The sequence below is a fragment of the Cryptomeria japonica genome, unplaced genomic scaffold (genome assembly GCF_030272615.1).
Source record: "Cryptomeria japonica unplaced genomic scaffold, Sugi_1.0 HiC_scaffold_15, whole genome shotgun sequence".
Taxonomy (NCBI): domain Eukaryota; kingdom Viridiplantae; phylum Streptophyta; class Pinopsida; order Cupressales; family Cupressaceae; genus Cryptomeria; species Cryptomeria japonica.
The window spans coordinates 592,501-607,500 of record NW_026728837.1 but is presented as its reverse complement, the minus strand read 5'-3'; the positions used below and the strand labels follow the sequence as shown (position 1 = coordinate 607,500).

At 59.4% G+C, this 15,000-nt stretch overlaps 1 non-coding gene across 1 annotated transcript; it reads left to right on the top strand.

Annotated features, from left to right (window-relative positions):
• Positions 1 to 12,044: 12,044 nt before the first annotated feature.
• On the top strand, positions 12,045 to 12,163 carry LOC131860680 (5S ribosomal RNA). The gene has a single exon (XR_009359774.1). It is a non-coding gene; the product is annotated as a 5S ribosomal RNA (ribosomal RNA).
• The last annotated feature ends 2,837 nt before the right edge of the window (positions 12,164 to 15,000 follow it).

The following is a 15,000-nucleotide window of genomic DNA, read 5'->3' as shown; positions in this document are numbered from 1 at the left end:
TTCTCCTCATAGGCAATTCCGCTCTTATCCGGTCACGTTTGTGTGCCCGAATTTCGCAAGGCAACCTCCATGGGACATGGAAAAGACTCGAGAAGAGAGCTCGCTCACGGGAGAGAGAAGCCAAGGAGACCACGAGAGTGCTGAGAGTGGGACAGCGCTGAATAGGCGGGAGAAGCCTGCGCGTATAAACGGAGATATATATCCAATTGCAACGAAGGAACGTGCCAAAGATCGAGAACAATGGCAGAAATGCTAGTAACGTGCACTTCGGGACCAACGCATCACCGGAAGACAACCGCCAAACATCGAAAGAGTCGCGATGCTCCGCAACCTACGTGCAAAGCGGTCGCACACCGGGTAAGGGAGTGAGAGCCCCAAACATAGCTGGGCGAGGCGCTCACTCCGCTCTTTAATATCTCGTTAATACCGCCAAGGAAATGGCACAAGCACACACACACAAGCATCCTCGGAAGAGGACAGTTCGAGTGACAGGTCAAATCCAAGAGTTCCGAAGACTACCTCCAGGAACAATCGGGAACAAGACCGATTACAAGTCGTCGAGTCTGTTACTGGGCGAACACGAGATGCGCACAGGAAATCGATCAGCCCTCACAATGGCCCAAGGCCAGAGATCGGACTGCTACGATTTACCCCAACAATCATCGTGCCACTCTTCGCAGAGAGGTGATCAGGGCTCGAGGCAAGGGATGCATCAAGGATAGCAATCATGTTGTGAGGCGAGATTCCAAAGGCTAAACGTGAGAGGCTGCAGGGTCGACTCAGAGAGGTCTATGCATGTGAGAGGCTGAAAGCAAGGTCGAATCGGAGCGGTCTATGCATCGGGCGCGCTTGGGGCGACTACCAGTGCCAACCCCTTATCCCGCGACGCGTCCGACAAAGAGAACGTTCCAAGGCGGCAGAGGAGGTTACCAGCCGAAGGATGCAGTAGCAATAACAGGTATAGTTCCGCGGCGGCCGAGAAGACTCACCGCATAGGAATCGGGATGCGAGGCGAGGGATGCGGCGGGAAGGCCCCGACGGCTAAACGGAAGAGGCTGCAGGGCCGCCTCGGAATGGTCCAAGCATCGGATGCGATTGGGACGACTACCAGTGCCAACCCCTTATCCCGCGATGCGTCCGATACACAGATAGTTCCAAGGCGGCCGAGGAGCCTCACCGCATATCAATCGGGGTGCGAGGCGAGGGATGGGGCGGGAAGGCCCCAACGGCTAGACGGAAGAGGCTTCAGGGCCACCTCGGAATGGTCCAAGCATCGGACGCGCTTGGGGCGACTGCCAGTGCCAACCCCTTATCCCGCGATGCGTCCGATACACAGATGGTTCCAAGGCGGCCGAGGAGCCTCACCGCATAGCAATCGGGGGTGCGAGGCGAGGGATGGGGCGGGAAGGCCCCAACGGCTAGACGGAAGAGGCTTCAGGGCCGCCTAGGAATGGTCCAAGCATCGGACACGCTTGGGGCGACTACCAGTGACAGCCCCCTATCCCGCGATGCGTCCGATACGAAGATGGTTCCAAGGCGGCCGAGGAGCCTCACCGCATAGCAATCGGGGTGCGAGGTGGGGGATGCGGCGAGATGGCCCCAACGGCTAGACGGAAGAGGCCACAGGGCCGCGTCGGAATAGTCCAAGCATCGGACGCGCTTGGGGCGACTACCAGTGACAACCCCTTATCCCGCGATGCGTCCGATACGAAGATAGTTCCAAGGCGGCCGAGGAGCCTCACCGCATAGCAATCGGGGTGCGAGGTGGGGGATGCGGCGAGATGGCCCCAACGGCTAGACGGAAGAGGCTGCAGGGCCGCCTCGGAATAGTCCAAGCATCGGACGCGCTTGGGGCGACTACCAGTGACAACCCCTTATCCCGCGATGCGTCCGATACGAAGATAGTTCCAAGGCGGCCGAAGAGCCTCACCGCATAGCAATCGGGGTGCGAGGTGGGGGATGCGGCGAGATGGCCCCAACGGCTAGACGGAAGAGGCCACAGGGCCGCCTCGGAATAGTCCAAGCATCGGACGCGCTTGGGGCGACTACCAGTGACAACCCCTTATCCCGCGATGCGTCCGATACGAAGATAGTTCCCAGGCGGCCGAGGAGCCTCACCGCATAGCAATCGGGGTGCGAGGCGAGGGATGCGGCGAGATGGCCCCAAAGGCTAGACGGAAGAGGCTGCAGGGCTGCCTCGGAATAGTCCAAGCATCGGACGCGCTTGGGGCGACTACCACTGCCAACCCCTTATCCCGCGATGCGTCCGATACACAGATAGTTCCGAGGCGGCCGAGGAGGTGGGGGATGCGGCGAGATGGCCCCAACGGCTAGACGGAAGAGGCTGCAGGGCCGCCTCGGAATAGTCCAAGCATCGGACGCGCTTGGGGCGACTACCAGTGACAACCCCTTATCCCGCGATGCGTCCGATACACAGATAGTTCCGAGGCGGCCAAGGAGCCTCACCGCATAGCAATCGTGGTGCGAGGTGGGGGATGCGGCGAGATGGCCCCAACGGCTAGACGGAAGAGGCTGCAGGGCCGCCTCGGAATGGTCCAAGCATCGGATGCGCTTGGGGCGACTACCACTGCCAACCCCTTATCCCGCGATGCGTCCGATACACAGATAGTTCCAAGGCGGCCGAGGAGCCTCACAGCATAGCAATCAGGGTGCGAGGCGAGGGATGCGGCGAGAAAGCCCCAACGGCTAGAGGGAAGAGGCTTCAGGTCCGCCTCGGAATGGTCCAAGCATCGGACGCGCTTGGGGCGACTACCAGTGACAACCCCTTATCCCGCGACGCGTCCGATACACAGATAGTTCCAAGGCGGCCGAGGAGCCTCACCGCATAGCAATCGGGGTGCGAGGCGAGGGATGCGGCGAGAAGGACCCAACGGCTACACGGAAGAGGCTTCGGGGCCGCCTCGGAATGGTCCAAGCATCGGACGCGCTTGGGGCGACTACCAGTGACAACCCCTTATCCCGCGACGCGTCCGATACACAGATAGTTCCAAGGCGGCCGAGGAGCCTCACCGCATAGCAATCGGGGTGCGAGGCGAGGGATGCGGCGAGAAGGACCCAACGGCTAGACGGAAGAGGCTTCGGGGCCGCCTCGGAATGGTCCAAGCGTCGGACGCGCTTGGGGCGACTACCAGTGACAACCCCTTATCCCGCGACGCGTCCGATACACAGATAGTTCCAAGGCGGCCGAGGAGCCTCACCGCATAGCAATCGGGGTGCGAGGCGAGGGATGCGGCGATAAGGACCCAACGGCTAGACGGAAGAGGCTTCGGGTCCGCCTCGGAATGGTCCAAGCATCGGACGCGCTTGGGGCGACTACCAGTGACAACCCCTTATCCCGCGACGCGTCCGATACACAGATAGTTCCAAGGCGGCCGAGGAGCCTCACCGCATAGCAATCGGGGTGCGAGGCGAGGGATGCGGCGAGAAGGACCCAACGGCTAGACGGAAGAGGCTTCGGGTCCGCCTCGGAATGGTCCAAGCATCGGACGCGCTTGGGGCGACTACCAGTGACAACCCCTTATCCCGCGACGCGTCCGATACACAGATAGTTCCAAGGCGGCCGAGGAGCCTCACCGCATAGCAATCGGGGTGCGAGGCGAGGGATGCGGCGAGAAGGACCCAACGGCTAGACGGAAGAGGCTTCGGGTCCGCCTTGGAATGGTCCAAGCATCGGACGCGCTTGGGGCGACTACCAGTGACAACCCCTTATCCCGCGACGCGTCCGATACACAGATAGTTCCAAGGCGGCCGAGGAGCCTCACCGCATAGCAATCGGGGTGCGAGGCGAAGGATGCGGCGAGAAGGACCCAATGGCTAGACGGAAGAGGCTTCGGGTCCGCCTCGGAATGGTCCAAGCATCGGATGCGCTTGGGGCGACTACCAGTGACAACCCCTTATCCCGCGACGCGTCCGATACACAGATAGTTCCAAGGCGGCCGAGGAGCCTCACCGCATAGCAATCGGGGTGCGAGGCGAGGGATGCGGCGAGAAGGACCCAACGGCTAGACGGAAGAGGCTTCAGGGCCGCCTCGGAATGGTCCAAGCATCGAACGCGCTTGGGGCGACTACCAGTGACAACCCCTTATCCCGCGACGCGTTCGATACACAGATAGTTCCGAGGCGGCCGAGGAGCCTCACCGCATAGCAATCGGGGTGCGAGGCGAGGGATGCGGCGAGAAGGACCCAACGGCTAGACGGAAGAGGCTTCAGGGCCGCCTCGGAATGGTCCAAGCATCGGACGCGCTTGGGGCGACTACCAGTGACAACCCCTTATCCCGCGACGCGTCCGATACACAGATAGTTCCGAGGCGGCCGAGGAGCCTCACCGCATAGCAATCGGGGTGCGAGGCGAGGGATGCGGCGAGAAGGACCCAACGGCTAGACGGAAGAGGCTTCAGGGCCGCCTCGGAATGGTCCAAGCATCGGACGCGCTTGGGGTGACTACCAATGACAACCCCTTATCCCGCGACGCGTCCGATACACAGATAGTTCCGAGGCGGCCGAGGAGCCTCACCGCATAGCAATCGAGTGCGAGGCGAGGGATGCGGCGAGAAGGACCCAACGGCTAGACGGAAGAGGCTTCAGGGCCGCCTCGGAATGGTCCAAGCATGGGACGCGCTTGGGGCGACTACCAGTGACAACCCCTTATCCCGCGACGCGTCCGATACACAGATAGTTCCGAGGCGGCCGAGGAGCCTCACCGCATAGCAATCGGGGTGCGAGGCGAGGGATGCGGCGAGAAGGACCCAACGGCTAGACAGAAGAGGCTTCAGGGCCGCCTCGGAATGGTCCAAGCATCGGACGCGCTTGGGGCGACTACCGTTGCCAACCCCTTATCCCGCGATGCGTCTGATACACAGATAGTTCCGAGGCGGCCGAGGAGCCTCACCGCATAGCAATCGGGTTGCGAGGCAGATTATTGGGAAGGGAACCCCCTGGGATGCGGCTCAAGCAGTGCCCAAAGGGACTGGAATGCGGAATCACATCGAGAGACCCAAATGCTATACGAGGGCTCAAATCGAATTATCGATTTGGCCACGACATGGACGCATCGGAACGACTACCTTTGCCGAACCACTCGCAATTGCATCCATACCGAAACCAATAGACATTTCCGTTAGAGCCCTCGCATAGCATTCGGGAATCTCGCATGCCCCTCTAAATCGACCAATGCTGGCGCTCAATGAAAATCCGAGCGCTACCACCGTTCGAGCGCCAGCATTGGTCGAGTTAGAGGGGCACGGGGGAGAATGCTCCAGTCAACACCTCCCCTATATAAGTTATTTGTCCGATTCTCGCACAACCGTAGTCTGCCTCGTCGAATCAAACAACGGTCCCAGATTTCGACTTCCGTTCCGTAGAGACCCAAAAGCTAGATGGAGGCTCGCAAGAAAGAGAGTCGGCGCATAGCAATCGGGTTTCTCGAACGTTTAGGGACCGAGCTCACTTGCGGATAGGGCAAAATCCGCCAAGCAACCCAAAAGCTAGACGGGGGCTCGAATCGAATCGCCTAGGCGGCCACAACAACGACGTGTTGGATCGACTACCAGTGCCAAACCATTCAGCAAGACTAGTCTGTGTCGAGGCCGGATAGAGATTCTCAGAGAGCGCCCGCATAGCATTTAGGAGACCTGCCGCGTCCCTCACACTCGACAAATGGTGGTGCACGTTTATAAATCCGAGCGATCCCAACCCTTTCAAGCACCAACATCGGTCGAGATAGAGGGGCACGGAGGGGGCTGCGTGAGACAACACAGTCCCCTATATAAGTTATTTGTCCGATTCTCACACATCCGAAGAATGGTCATCAAATCGGACAACAGCCCAAACTTCCGACTTCCGTCCCAGAAAGCCCAAGAGCTATCTAAAACGTTCATGGCCGGAACTCGATCGCGGCTATACCAGTCCGCCAAGCAACCCAAAAGCTAGACTGGAGCTCTAGTCGAATCACCTCTGTGGCCATTGCAAGGACGTGTTGGAGCGACTACCATTGCCGAACCATTCCGCAGGTCGAGTCCATACCAAGGCCGCATAGAGATTCACGATGAGCTCCTGCATAGCAATCAGGAGACTTGCCGTGTCCATCACAATCGATAAATCCTGGTGCAAGATTTTTGCATCCGAGCGCTCCAACCAGTCGAGCACCAGCATCAATCGACATAAACGGGCACGGGGGGAGGATGCTCGAGAACACTACCTCCCCTATATAAGTTATTTGTCCGATTCTCAAGCAGCCGAAGTCTGGTCATCGAATCGGGTCAAAGACCACAACTTCCGACTTTACCCACAATGCAAGTCATCGAATCGAACATCGGCCCCCGAGTCGGACTCCATGCGTATGTCAGGTCATCGGACCCAAATTCCGCCTTCCTGCGCATGGCGGGCCATCAATATCAACTCGGTCATCGGACCCAAACTCCGCCTTTTTGCGTATGGCACGCCTTCAAATCGGTCATCGGACCCAAATTCCGCCTTCCTGTGCATGGCGGGCCATCAACATCAACTCGGTCATCGGACCCAAATTCCGCCTTTCTGCGCATGGCACGCCATCAACTCGGTCATCGGACCCAAATTCCGCCTTCCTGCGCATGGCAGGTCATCGGACACAAATTCAGACCTCGCCAATATGCCTACGTATCGAATCGGTCATCGGACCCAACTTCCGACTTCATCCATACTGTAGGGTCTTTGAGGTTGGCGCGGTGCGCTCAACCCAGGGAGTCGACCCATCGAAGCATACACCTCCCCTATATAAGCTATTTGTCCGATTCCCACACCTGTGTAGTTTGCACCTCTGACCAGGACATCGACCCCAACTTCCGAACTCGACTGCAACGACGGCACCAGCGCCTTGGTGCGCACCTTGCGACGCACAGTCCCAACATTCGCCTTCCTGCACATGGCAGGTCATCGGACCCAAATTCCGACCTCGCGAGTATGCCTACATATCGAATCGGTCATCGGACCCAACTTCCGACTTCATCCATACCGTAGGGTCTTTGAGGTTGGCGCGGTGCGCTCAACCCGGGGAGTCGACCCAACGAAGCATACACCTCCCCTATATAAGCTATTTGTCCGATTCCCACACCTGTGTAGTTTGCACCTCCGATCAAGACATCGACCCCAACTTCCGAACTCGCCTCCAACGACCGAACCAGCGCCTTGGTGCGCACCTTGCAACGCACAGTGCCAACATTCGCCTTCCTGCACGTGGCAGGTCATCGGACCCAAATTCCGACCTCGCGAGTATGCCTACATATCGAATCGGTCATCGGACCCAACTTCCGACTTCATCCATACCGTAGGGTCTTTGAGGTTGGCGCGGTGCGCTCAACCCGGGGAGTCGACCCAACGAAGCATACACCTCCCCTATATAAGCTATTTGTCCGATTCCCACACCTGTGTAGCTTGCACCTCCGATCAGGACATCGACCCCAACTTCCGAACTCGACTAAAAAGACCGCACCAGCGCCTTGGTGTGCACCTTGCAACGCACAGTGCCAACATTCGCCTTCCTGCACATGGCAGGTCATCGGACCCAAATTCCGACCTCATGAGCATACCTACTAATCGAATCGGTCATCGGACCCAACTTCCGACTTCATCCATACCGTAGGGTCTTTGAGGTTGGTGCGGTGCGCTCAACCTGGGGAGTCGACCCATCGAAGCATACACCTCCCCTATATAAGCTATTTGTCCGATTCCGACACCTGTGTAGTTTGCACCTCCGCTCAGGACATCGACCCCAACTTCCGAACTCGCCTGCAACGACCGAACCAGCGCCTTGGTGCGCACCAAAAGTGCGCACTTTTGGAGGGCACTTTTGTGCGCTCCAAAGGTGCGCACTTTTGGAGGGCACTTTTCTGCGCTCCAAAGGTGCGCACTTTTGGAGGGCACTTTTTGGAGGGCACTTTTCTGCGCTCCAAAGGTGCGCACTTTTGGAGGGCACTTTTTGGAGGGCACTTTTCTGCGCTCCAAAGGTGCGCACTTTTGGAGGGCACTTTTTGGAGGGCACTTTTCTGCGCTCCAAAGGTGCGCACTTTTGGAGGGCACTTTTTGGAGGGCACTTTTCTGCGCTCCAAAGGTGCGCACTTTTGGAGGGCACTTTTTGGAGGGCACTTTTCTGCGCTCCAAAGGTGCGCACTTTTGGAGGGCACTTTTTGGAGGGCACTTTTCTGCACTCCAAAGGTGCGCACTTTTGGAGGGCACTTTTTGGAGGGCACTTTTGTGCGCTCCAAAGGTGCGCACTTTTGGAGGGCACTTTTGTGCACTCCAAAGGTGCGCACTTTTGGAGGGCACTTTTCCTGCGCTCCAAAGGTGCACACCTAGGTGAGCACCTTCGACCACACCTTGTAGCACACCAAACTCTGACTTTCGACTTCATCCGCAATGCAGGGTCTTTGAGGTTGGCGCAATGTGCACAACCAGGGGAGTCGACCCATCAAACCCAACACCTCCCCTATATAAGCTATTTGTTTGATTCTCATACATGCGTAGCCTGCAGGAGCAATTAGGACATCGACCCCAACTTTCGGCTTCTAAACGAAAACAAGGTCTTTGAGGTTGGTGTAATGCGAACAACTAGGGGAGTCAACCCATCAAACCCAACACCTCCCCTATATAAGCTATTTGTCTGATTCTCATACATGTGTAGTCTACAGGAGCAATTAGGACATCGACCCCAACTTTTGACTTCTTAACGAAAACAAGGTCTTTGAGGTTGACGTAATGCGCACAACCAGGGGAGTCGACCCATCAAACCCAACACCTCCCCTATATAAGCTATTTGTCCGATTCTCATACATGTGTAGCCTGCAGGAGCCATTAGGACATTGACCCCAACTTTTGACTTCTTAACGAAAACAAGGTCTTTGAGGTTGGCGTAATGCGCACAACCAAGGGAGTTGACCCATCAAACCCAACACCTCCCCTATATAAGCTATTTGTCTGATTCTCATACATGTGTAGCCTGCAACAACGATTAGGACATCCACCCCAACTTCTGAATTCGTCTGCGTTGACCGCACCAAAGGTGCACGCCTTGGTGCTCACCAAAATCCGACTTCCGACTTCTTCTGCTATGCGGGGTCTTTGAGGTTGGCGCAGTGCGCACAACCAGGGGAGTCAACCCATCGAATGCAACACCTCCCCTATATAAGCTATTTGTCTGATTCTCATACATGCGTAGACTGCAGCAATGATTAGGACATCCACCCCAACTTTTGACTTCTTAAACAAGACAGGGTCTTTGAAGTTGGTGCAGTGCACACAACCAGGGGAGTCGACCCATCAAACGCAACACCTCCCCTATATAAAGCTATTTGTCCGATTCTCATACGTGTAGTCTGCAGCAGCGATTAGGACATCGACCCCAACTTCCGAATTCGTTTGCATTGACCGCACCAAAGGTGCACGCCTTGGTGTGCACCCTGGAGTGCACTTTGGTGCTCACCTCGGTGCACACTTTGGTGTGCACCTCGGTGTGCACCAAAGGTGCGCACCTTGGAGCGCACCAAAGGTGTACACTTTGGAGCGCACCACATAGGGTCTTTGAGAGGTTGGCGCAGTGCGCACACCAAGGTGGGTGTTGAGGTGCGTGCCGAGGTGGGTGGGTGCTAGGGTGCGCTCCATGGTGGGTGCCAGGGTGGGTGCGTGCTAGGGTGGATTCCAAAGAGGGTCATAGGGTGGGTGCCAAGGTGGGTTGGTGATATAGTGGGTTCAAAGGTGGGTACTAGGGTGGGTTCCAAGGTGGGTCACAAGTTGGGTGCCAGGATGCGTGGGTGTTAGGTTGGGTGCCAAGGTGGGCTCCTGCGTGGGTGGGTGCTAGGGTGGGTTTCAAGGTGGACGCGAGGGCGGGTGCCAAGGTGGGTAACAAGTTGGGTGTTAGGATGGGTGAGTGCTAGAGTGGGTGCCAAGGTGGGTGGGTGCTAAGGTGGATGCCAAGGTGGTTCACAGGGTGGGTGGGTTCTAGGGTGAGTTCCAAGGTGGGTCACAGGTTCAGTGCTAGGGTGGGTGTCAAGGCGGGTGTCGAGGTGCCTGGGTGCTAGGGTGTGGATGCCAATGTGGGTCATAGGGTGGGTACTAGGGTGGGCTGCAATGTGGGTGCCAAGGTGGGTAACATGCTCGGTGGGTTCTAAATTGGGTGCCAGGGTGGGTGTGCACCCACCTTGCCCGAGGTGGGTGCCAAGGTGCCAGTGTGGGTGGGTGCTAAGGTGGATGCCAAGGTGGGTGAGAAGGTGGGTGATAGGTTGAGTGGTAGGATGGGTGGGTGCCAAGATGGGTCACAGGGTGGGTGCAAGGGTGGGTAGGTGCTAGGGTTGGTGTCAGGGTGGGTGGGTGCTAGGTTGGGTTCCAAGGTGGGTGCGAGGGTGAGTGTCAAGGTGGGTCACAGGTTAGGTGCTAGGATGGGTGAGTGCTAGGGTGCAAAGGTGCCAGGGTGGGTGCTAGGATGGGTCGATGCTAGGGTGAGTGGCAAGGTGGGTCCACAAGTGTCAAGGTGGGTGCCGAGGTGGGTGCCAAGTCGGCGACTGCTATGGTGGATGCCAAGGTGGGTCACGGGGTGGGTGCCAAGTTGCTAGGTTGGGTTCCAAGGTGGGTGCCAACGTGGGTGCTAGGGTGCGTGGGTTAAAGGGTGTGTCACAACGTGGGTGCCAGGATGGGTGCGCACCCACACTGGCCAAGACGGGTGCGGGTGCAAGGTTGGGTTCCAAGCCCGGTCACAGGCTGGGTGCTAGGATGGGTGGGTGCCAAGGTGGGCACCAGGGTGGGTGCACCCACCCTGGCCAAGGTGGGTCACGGGGTGGGTCCTAGGGTGGGTAACGGGGTGGGTACTAAGGTGCGTGCCAAGGTGGGTCATAGGGTGGGTGCCAAGGTGGGCACCAGGGTGGGTGTGCACCAACCCTAGCCAGGGTAGGTCACGGGGTGGTTGTCGGGGTGGGCGTCAAGGAGCCAAGGTGGGTGGCAAGTAGCCAAGTTGCGTGCCAAGGTGGGTGTCGGGGTGGGTGCCAAGGATCCAAGGTGGGTGCCAAGGAACCAAGGTGGGTGTCTGGGTGGGTGCCGAGGTGGGAGCCAGGGTGGGTCCCAAGGTGAGTGCAAAGGTGGGTGCCAGGGTCAAGGTGAGTGCCAATGTGGGTTCCAAGGTGCCAGGGTCAGGGTGAGTGCCAATGTGGGTTCAAAGGTGCTAAGTTGGGTGCGAGGTTGGGTGCGAGGGTGGGTGGGTGCCAAGGTGTGCTAGGTGGAAGCCCGGGTGGGTCGGCATCCCATGGGTGTCGAGTTGGGTGCCTGATGGGTGCTTCTTGTCAAGTTTTAGTCGTCGGGACTCATTTCGAGCCTTAGAGGTCGTTTCTTGTCCGGTTGCCCTGTCTTCGACCTGGGAACCCAATTTTGGTCCTCGGGTCCCATTTTTTTTTGTCTCGCATCCCACTTTTGGCCTGTGGCCTTTTCGGGGTCGATTCTCGTTTTGGGCATCAGAGCATGTTTCTTCTCCTAAAACCCAATATTTGTTTATTAAGTCTCGGAACACATTTTTGTTCTCGTGGACCCATCATGGGTCTTGGAACGCATTTGTGGTCCTTGGGTCCCATTTTGCATCCCGAAACTTGTGTTTTGGTGCTTGATCCCTATTTTGGGTGCCCACCTTGCACCAAGTGCGCACCCGGGGCAAACCGAGCGCCTTGGTGCACCGGGGCAAGATCGAGCGTGCACCCGAGGCGCCCCGAACATGCACCAAGGTGCACTCGGCCCACATGTGAGCGCAGGTCGTTGCGCCCGAGGTGGTGTGTGGGCACCGCGTTGCAGACGGGACACTGCACGCACACGACGCCCCCTCCAGGTGCACGCACGTAGGCCGGGCCGGGTGCACACCCGACGCCCTAGCAAGGTGCGCGCACCCGGGCAGGGCTCACACTTGGCGAACGGGGCGCACTTCGCGAGGGAGGGTGTGCACCTCGACGGGGGTGGGTGGCCGGGGTGGATTCGCACGTGGGTCGCGGTTTGCTAAGTACACACTGCGACAAGCTCATAACGGGTGCGATCATACCAGCGTTAGTGCACCGGATCCCATCAGAACTCCGCAGTTAAGCGCGCTTGGGCCGGAGTAGTACTGGGATGGGTGACCTCCCGGGAAGTCCCGGTGTTGCACCCTTTTTTAGTTTTTCGCCGGGCGTCGCAATGCTATTTGAATAAACCTTTTGCCCGTTTGCGTTCTCGTCGGGGCCGGGCCGGGCCGGGGTGCGCTGCCCGCACTACCGCGCGCGCGGGGGCGACACCGAGCGCGCACCCGAGGCGCCCCGAGCACACAGGCCACGGTGCAACCCGGGCGTTGTGCGCGCACCCCGGTGCGCCCGAGGTGCTGCGCGCGCACCCAGGTGAAATCGGTGTGCACCTCGGCCAGTGCGCGCTCGGTCGAGTCGCGCACGTTGGCCAAGGTGCACGGTGATGTTTCTTACTCTAAGGTTCCGCACCAGACGCCCGGGACAGGTGAGCGAAGCTGGGCGGGGCCGGGTGCGCGGCCGGGGCAGGTGCACGCAGCTGGAGAGAGCTTTGGAGCACACTTCGGAGCGCACCAATGATGCGCTCCATTCAAAAGTTTCCTGAAAAGGCAAAAAAAGTTGAGATTATAGAATTTCCCACTTGAGAGATTGTAAAAAAAAAAAATTTAAAATGAAGGAAACGCGGGTGCCAAGGTGTGCGCGCCCGGGTGCGCAGCCCAGCCAAGGTGTGCGCACCAAGGCGCCCACCCTGGCGAAGGTGCACGCAAGGTGCGCACCCGAGGCAAACCGGACAATTAACCCAACTTTCGACTTCGCGCGCACCTGCGCACCTTCGAGCGCACTTCGGAGCGCTCCTTGGTGCGCACCAATCTTGGGCACCTCGGAGTGCACCATGGCGCCCACCAAGGTGCGCACCCGGGGCAAACCGAGCTCCGACTTCGTGCGCACCTTGGAGCGCACGAAAGGTGCGCACCATGGCGCCCACCAAGGTGCGCAGCCCAGCCAAGGCGTGCGCATCAAGGTGCGCACCCTGGCGAAGGTGCGCACCCGGGGCAAACCGAGCTCCGACTTCGTGCGCACCTTGGAGCGCACAAAAGGTGCGCAACCCAGCCAAGGTGTGCGCACCCCGGTCAAACCGAGCTCCGAATCGTGCGCACCAGAGGTGCACGCCATCGTGCGCACCTTGGAGCACACTTCGGAGCCCTCCTTGGTGCGCGCCGATGTTGCGCACCTCGGAGCGCACCCGGGGAAAACAATGCAATTAACCCGACTTTCGACTTCGTGGGCACCTCGGAGCGGTCTCGGGTTCGCACCTCGGAGCACACCGAGGTGCGCACCTTTGATGCGCTGCCTTCACCAATTTCCAGAAAAGGCAAGAAAACATTGAGAAGGTGTGCGCACCGAGGTGCCCACCCTGGCGAAGGTGCACGCGAGGTGCGCACCCGGGGCAAACCGGGCTCCGACTTCGTGCACGCCGCACCTTGGAGCACACTTCGGAGCGCTCCTTGGTGCGCACCAGGGCGCGCAACCCAGCCGAGGTGCCCACCCCGGCGAAGGTGCACGCGAGGTGCGCACCCGGGGCAAACCGGGCTCCGACTTCGTGCACGCCATGGTGCCCACCGCGGCGAAGGTGCACGCGAGGTGCGCACCCGGGGCAAACCGGGCTCCGACTTCGTGCACGCCGCACCTTGGAGCACACTTCGGAGCGCTCCTTGGTGCGCACCATGGTGCCCACCAGGGCGCGCAACCCCGCCGAAGGTGCACGCGAGGTGCGCACCCGGGGCAAACCGGGCTCCGACTTCGTGCACGCCGCACCTTGGAGCACACTTCGGAGCGCTCCTTGGTGCGCACCATGGTGCCCACCAGGGCGCGCAACCCCGCCGAAGGTGCACGCGAGGTGCGCACCCGGGGCAAACCGGGCTCCGACTTCGTGCACGCCATGGTGCGCACCGCGGCGAAGGTGCGCACCCGGGGCAAACCGGGCTCCGACTTCGTGCACGCCGCACCTTGGAGCACACTTCGGAGCGCTCCTTGGTGCGCACCAGGGCGCGCAACCCAGCCGAGGTGCCCACCCCGGCGAAGGTGCACGCGAGGTGCGTACCCGGGGCAAACCGGGCTCCGACTTCGTGCACGCCGCACCTTGGAGCACACTTCGGAGCGCTCCTTGGTGCGCACCATGGTGCCCACCAGGCCGCGCAACCCAGCCAAGGTGTGCGCACCAAGGTGCACGCGAGGTGCGCACCCGGGGCAAACCGGGGTCCGACTTCGTGCACGCCGCACCTTGGAGCACACATCGGGGCGCTCCCGGGTTCGCACCGGCGTTGCGCACCGTGGTGGGCACCTCGGAGCACACCAAGGTGGGCAGCGAGGTGCGCACCTTTGATGCGATGCCTTCACTAATTTCCATAAAAGGCAAAAAAAAAACGAGATTTTAAAATTTCCGTTTTGAAAGATAGTGAGAAAAAGGGAATGCTGGTGCCATCTTGAGCCCGCCCTGGTGCGCAGCCCAGCCAAGGTGTGCGCACCAAGGTGCCCACCCTGGCGAAGGTGCGCGCCCGGGCAATTAACCCAACTTCCAACTTCGCGCGCGCCAGGGTGGGAGCGCACCCAACAACCGGGCCTGGGAAGAGCCAATGCGAGAAACCCCACCAAACGCTCTGACAAAAAAAGAGGGGGCGCTCCAGTAACCCCGCTTCGGAGCGCACCCTGGGCAAACCCAGCCAAGGTGCCCACCCCGGCCAAGGTGCAGGCGAGGTGCGCACCCGGGGCAAACCGGGCTCCGACAACGTGCACGCCGCACCTTGGAGCACACTTCGTAGCGCTCCCGGGTGCGCACCTCAGAGCACACCAAGGTGGGCAGCGAGGTGCGCACCTTTGATGCGCTGCCTTCACTAATTTCCAGAAAAGGCAAAAAAAAAAGGAGATTTTAAAATTTCCGTTTTGAAAGATAGTGAAAAAAACGGAACGCGCGTGCCATCTTGAGCCCGCC